The sequence below is a fragment of the Cajanus cajan genome, chromosome 3, assembly GCF_000230855.2.
Source record: "Cajanus cajan strain Asha chromosome 3, NIPB_CcT2T_4, whole genome shotgun sequence".
NCBI lineage: Eukaryota > Viridiplantae > Streptophyta > Magnoliopsida > Fabales > Fabaceae > Cajanus > Cajanus cajan.
Window position 1 is genome coordinate 9,826,867 of NC_138519.1, and position 7,526 is coordinate 9,834,392.

The following is a 7,526-nucleotide window of genomic DNA, read 5'->3' on the forward strand; positions in this document are numbered from 1 at the left end:
AGCCCAATTTAGGTTATGTTTGCAATCGATCAGACTTATTATTTTATTTTAAAGAGTTTAGGGTTTAGTAATTAAACAAATTTTTAAAATGATATTATAAATCATAATAATATTTAAAATAATGAAAAGTAACTAACGATCACTCTATTAATTTTTGTTTATAAAAAATAAAATTAATAATAAAATATGAAATCATACACACACATATAATATACTTTCATGGAGTGTAACATATATTTTCAAATTAAGTTTAATGGTCGAGTATAATAATAATACTAACAATTAAATGTGAGTGACATACCTAACTTCATGAGGTGCTGTTAAGTTTGATTCTTGGCATGATAATTAAAATTACTCGCAATGTGATGAATATAATACTTGTGAAATGTTTGGTTGAAAATTACACATATACATTGTCTATTAATTATGTGTTCATGCAAATGGGTCAAAAATCATGACCATGCAAACAAATTCTCTCCTTTGACAATGACAAAGGTTAGAGGAAGAACATGGTTATTACCATCTTGTATTGTTACAATAAGTATTATGTCCTAATACTTTCAATATGAATTAGTGTTATCAACTTGTATCAAAGACTTAAAATATTTGAAAGTATCACAACATAACTTGAACGTCCAAAATAGATGATTAAGACGATTGCCAACAAAAAAAAACCATCATGACACAAGTCGTAATAGGAGCTTGAGGCAATTTGTTTCATGTAATTAAGCCATCTTGGATGAAAAACATATCGATTATTCTCAAACACCATATATTTTAGCAATTACCTTTTGTTTTGTCATCTAAGCCTTTTTGCAACAGTCCGACATATCACTACACTTAATATAACACGATTACTATGCAATAGAAAATACAAACTAATAAACTACATTAAGGTCCTCATGACCATTACCCACAAGCCAATCATTCAAGTTAATCATGTCTTACTCTCATATCAAATATGATCATTACAATCCAACCACAAGGAAAAGAAAGAGTAAGGTTGTGAAAGAATCAACATAACAAGTAGTGAAATTATACTATACAACATAAACAATTTAAACAACATCAAGTTAGCTCATAACATGATATTACCTTACTATCATCATTCACAACATGCAAGAGAAACATACAACTTACACCATATATTCCAACAATCAATTAAGGATTTTACCCTCAAAATCATACCTTACTTAATTAGTCACTTCATACATGCATGACTTAACTTAACCCCTATATAGTTCTACATTGGTCACTTATAATCAGTATGACTCGATTTGACACTTATATTGTCCCACATAAAACATAGAAGAGACAAATTAAAAATAACTTCCCATTCAAGAGTCATTTTACTTACTAAAACGTTTTCAACTTTGGGCTCTTGGAACACCACAACTTATATACACTCAATGAGTTATTTTAATTTTTAGAATAATTTTTACTCTCCTATAGTTTGTATGTATCTTAACTTAAACATGTATCTCATCACCACATGTTATACAACTTAACAACATAATCAACCAACAACTTAGTAAACTCTTATTCATAAGCAACTTACAACTAAAACAACTTTAAATATCAATATACATCATCTTATACGAATAATGAACTATAATTACATAAAATTCATTATGTAAGTGAATCATCATATATCAACACGTAGACAACTTAAAACATCAAATTTCATTTCTATAAATCACTCTCGACGCCATTCTCCTGACACTCAGTGTCATTAAGGTAGAGAGTCTCTAACTCACCCACGCTCGACACCAAACCACTTGCACCTAACAAGAATGAGGCAGAGAGCTCTTGTGCCAATCGTGCTTGGCGTAGTTAAACTTATGTTCGATCTCATTGAGGTAGAGAGCCTCTAGCTAACTCACGCCCAACGTTACAAAACATGCGCTCAACCTCATCCAGGTAAAGAGCCATTGACTTGATTACGTTTGGTATCATTCATCTTGGGTCCGATGTTACTAAGTCAAAGAGTTCCTAGAGTAATCACGCCTAGCGCCTTTCATTTCTATGCCTAGTGTGACCAAGTCAAAGAGTTCCTCACTAAACCATGCCTAGCACTATCAATCCCACACCTAGTGTCATTAGGGCAGAGATACCCTAACTTGAGCCATGCCTGATGCCATGGATGCACACCCGACGTGATGATGATTTTTTCACGTTGTAGAATCACCAATTTGGCTCAAAACTTGCAATTAACTCAAAAAATGCAGCATGCAACACAACATTCAATATATAGGCAACATATGAATCAATTTAAGTGAAAACTACAACATGCAACCACCAAAACTCAAAATCATTGAATATTCCAAAGTTACCTTCAAGAATGACATTTTGAACAACATCATTATCTCATGATTTCAACCAATCTCAATTACCAATGATGATTCCAGGCAACAAACAATTATAATTCAATAACTTTACAAACTCTCCTTACCTCGAATCGTCCAAAAACGAGAAAAAGAGAGGAAGAAGGAAAAAGAACTCAAACTCCCCGCTCAACCTTAAATTTTTTACTTCCAAGCTTCGAATCTAACAATTTATTGTCATTGCTCAATTGAGGGAAGGATCTCACGAGGTTCCAAAAGAATTAGAAGAAGCAAGATTTTCTTTGACTCCAAAGCTTATCTCTCTAGCTTCTCTCTAACTTTTCTTTAGATATGAACTTATGATGTTTATGTCTTAATAAAAACCTTAAATACCCTTCCCTAAACTTAGTCAACTTGATTCTAACTAAAACTACCTTAACAAAAATTTAATTCTCAAGGATTCCTTAACCCTTAGAATCTAAAACAACTATAACAAAATAATAAATACAATAATTTAACAATTATTACATAGTGTTACACTTTCAATATGAAATTTTTAACTCAATTTGCAATGTTATAGAAGTCATATGTAATTCAACAAAAAAAAAAAAGAAACAATTGTTTCAAATATGATAACTGTGTGGAGAATGAAAAATTTATAAGAAACAAAATATAATATTGTCATTAAGGACCCAAAAAAAATATTTAAAAAAAAAATAACCAAAACAAATTGTTGTAGGCCCTAATTGGCATTGTTATTAGGTAAAAAAGATAACGTGACAAGAGTGTTGTTGTGTTGACTAGAGACACCCCTATTAATGTTGATCTCATGTAAAGCATACTACAGTCAACTTGTAATAGTGATGAGTAAGGTCTCTCCTTAAGGGGTTTGTTCATAGATTGATTCTCAATTAGTTTATAAAATTAATAAATAAATACATATACTATATTCAAGCATGTTCATTGTTTGATTCATTAAAATAAAAGTTCAAATTGATAAAACTTAAAAGAATTAACAAGCAAATGTTCAAGTAGCTAGTAAAGAAATTCATATTCAAGAAGTTTAGTATTGAATTTCACTTCTTATACCTTTTAGTGACCTTGAAACCACATATATGTTAATCACTCTTTCACTATTTTGATCAAGATTAAATTCACTTCATACCAATTTCTTGATAAATAGATTATAATATTTCTGTGTTGAATACCAATTCCTTGCATATCCAAAAGGGAAAATTATATTAAGAAAAGTCATTTTTAAACTAGGGATTGGTAGACGGTTTATTTCAAATCTTGATTTCAAAAATATTTTCCAATTGAATTCTAAATCTAAATCAATTTATGAATGATGAAAATGTAAATGTTGAAAGAACGAAAATGAAACTACAAAATAATGAATATATATATATATATATATATATATATAAAGATTAAAAATCACATAAAATACAATAAAGAGGTGTGTTAGATTGAAATTTTATGAGACTTTTAACCCGAAAAAGTTTTGTAGATTTTAAAAGACTTCAAAAAATATAATGACTTTTAAGATTTTTTTAAAGATTTTTTAAGAATATTGCCTTTTAAGATATTTTTTAAAAAGACTTTTATAATCAAGATTTTGTAGTATGAATTTTAATGAATTTATATCATAAGATTTCAAAGGACAATATGAAATTTTTAAAATAATAATAGAATTAATAAAAATAATATAAATGATAACGTTTGAATAAAGGAAAATAAAATTAGTACAATTTTTTCAATATTTTAATGAACACGTGATTCTAGTTTCATGTTCTCCTAAGTAACATTTGTATACATATAGTTCTTCATGAATTGATATTTTCTCATGCATGCTACTGAATTTGAATAATATGTTCTAATTTTTTATATTTAATAACGGGCGGCAACACTGACAAGCATGACGGGTTGACTCATTAGCTTGAAAGGTCAATCTAGATTTGGTTATTTATTTTTAATAACGGGCGGCAACATATAGTTCTTCATGAATTGATATTTTCTCATGCTTGCTACTGAATTTGAATAATATGTTCTATTTTTTTATATTTAATAACGGGCGGCAATATTGACAAGCATGACGGGTTGACTCATTAGCTTGAAAGGTCAATCTAGATTTGGTTATTTATTTTTAAACTCAAAAAAGATAGGGTCAATCAAACTAGTGAAAATTAGGTCAGAAAGGTACTGAGTCTATTTGGCTCAATGATTTTTTACTTTTAAGTTACACGTAAAAGTATTTAAAATAAATAATTATTTTCAAGTTATATACACACATATTAGTTTACTTATATTTAAGTTGATATTGCATATGACTTAAATAGTTAAACTCTCACTCTCATAATCACATATTCAAGGTTTTATTTTTATCTTTTTTGAAGGTATATATTTCACATACTAATTTTATAAATAACCTAAAAAATTTATCTTAAGTTGTGTTTGCATGAGAAATTTAAAAGTTGAGATGCTTAAAATTTTAATTACTTTGATAAGATAATTTGATTAAAATTTTTTAAAATTTAAATAATTTATATATAAAATTATCTTTTAATATATGTTTAAAATTTTGATATTTCAATATTAAATTTTACTAAAAACAAATAGTTAAATTTAATAATTTAAAATTTAATGATTGATAATATTTAATAATTCAAAAATCATCTTTAATATTTAAAAATAAAAAAATAAATACTGATAAATTCTACATCAATTTTTTATAAATAAAAAAAGATAGGAGAAAAAAATAGATAGAAGGAGAAGAAGAAGAAGAAGAGATAACTGACAGTGAAGAATAAAAAAAGAGAAAATAAGATAGAGAAAAAAATGAGACAGAGAAGAAAGAAAGGAAAGAGAAAGAGAGAGAGGGAGAAAAGAATATGTTATATGAAAGAAAGAGAGAAATGAGAAAGAAAGGGAAGCATTTTCTTATACTAGCCTTTTTAATATGGCTTAAGTATTTTTTATACTATTTTTTTATTCATAAAAAATTACAAAAACTTGACAAAAATCTAACTTAGGTCCTTTTGCTCAAAGCAAGAAATGAGTTGAGATGAGTCGAGCTCAATTCATCTCGATTTGACTTTTTTTTTTATATTTGACTCAGCTTATAACTTGACATGAGTTCAATATGAACCTTTTTTTCAACTCAAACTTAGTTTGGTTCAAGCTTACTAGTAGTTTTATGAAACTTGTTAGTTCAAATCATGCAAACCAAAAGTCAACTTTTTGAATCTTATACATTTCAAAATTTCAATTTAATAGGTTTTAGTTAAAATGGTTGTTTATTTTTTTAAAAGACAACATAAGTTATATTTATTATCTTTGCAAGATTATAATGTATGACTCCAAAGAAACTTAATTATAACCAAAGTCTTTATAAATAAAAACTACTTCACCTCTTACATAAAATAATAGAAAATCTAATTTATATCCATGAAATTCTAAAGCATTCCATTATTTTATTATTAATTTTATGACTAAATTTTGAAGGTTCTTTCAAATTTTAATAAGGTGAAATTAAATAGAATGTTAATTATATATTTATATGTTTAGCTGATTCATAAACAAACGAGTCAAATTATATACAACTCAAGTTTAACTACTTTATTTATCGAACTTAATCTTTAGCTTAAGTTTAATTAATTTAATTCATGATCCAAATTCAATTCATGATTTAAATTTAATAAGTTAATTATTAAATTGAATTTTGAACTATTTTTAAATTTGTATAATAAATTAATAATATAAAATATCTTAAATTGGAGTGGGCTGTAACGTGTCACTCTAACTCAGCCCAACATCCCCAATTTATTAAAGCCCAAAACAAATAGCAATTTAACTCATTTTGTTTATTATTTAATTATTATGCAATTATATAAATAAAAGAAAATGGAGATAGTGTCAAACTGATATTTTCCGCTATGCTGACTACGTGATAAGTAGATATCATCTTATTAGAGACGATGATCATTTTTCTTTTCTAAATAGTGATAAAATTTTTACAATCAAATTAATCTCATTGGTATTATTTTTATTTTAAATATGTAATATTATGAAATTCTTAATATAATATTATAAATTTCCTTATCATTGTCTTATTCTTAAAATTTTTAACTACCATATTTAAAATAAATAGATAAATATATATGTGTATTTTTGATATATTATAATTTCTTTTATTTCCAATAAATTAAAATGAAAATATTTAATATTCAATTTTATTATAACTTTGTTTCTTTTAAAATTAATATTATGATATATATATATATAATATATTTAAAATTTCAAATGGTTAATATAAGTAATTATATTATATATATATATATAAACATTATGAAAGGGTAAACAAAAATAAAAAAAATTAAAAAATATTATTTTATTATAAAAAAAAAAAGAACAAAAATCTGCAGCAAAAATCTGTTGCCGTACACCTTATCACATTATCCTCTTATCCCTTAATTAATGAATCCTATCCCTAAGAAACTAGGAAGAAATGGAGCATAGGAAACTAACCAAATGAAACCAAATTCTTATTAAAAGTTAATCATGTAATCATTGTCATTCACTCTATAAATAGCTTCACATGCACAAGCTCACGGAGTGGGAAAATAAAAGAGAAGGAAGAGAAGAGAGAAAGAGAGAAAGAGAGAGAAGTGAGTAGGAAGAGAACAGTGAAATTTTGACGTAATTAACTCTTGTTAAGTCTACATTCTAAGGTAAGGGGGAGGAGATCTTTATCCTTTTAAAATTTTATATACTATTATGTTTGTTTATTTATGTTATATCTATGTATATTTATTTAGTGAGGTGTCCCTAATATCATTTACTTGCTTAATCTATGATACTATTTACTCTAAATAATTAATAAGGTGTTGCTAGTTTATGTTATTTAATTATTTTATGATATTTATCACTATCATTTACTAGATCAATATTCTTTATTACATTCCATTTACGTAAACTATATTATATTAAATTTTTTAAAAATTAAACATACTCAAATTTATTTAGCTTAATTATTTTTATATTAATATTAACTATAATATAATTTTGTTAAAATATCCTAAGCTCATTATATTGTTATTTCTTCATGCAGTATAAAGATAAATATTATTCTATGGCCATAGAGAATAAAGTTTGAATTAATTTGTAGTTGGAGGCTTGACCTTGGGGATTTAAATGAGTAAG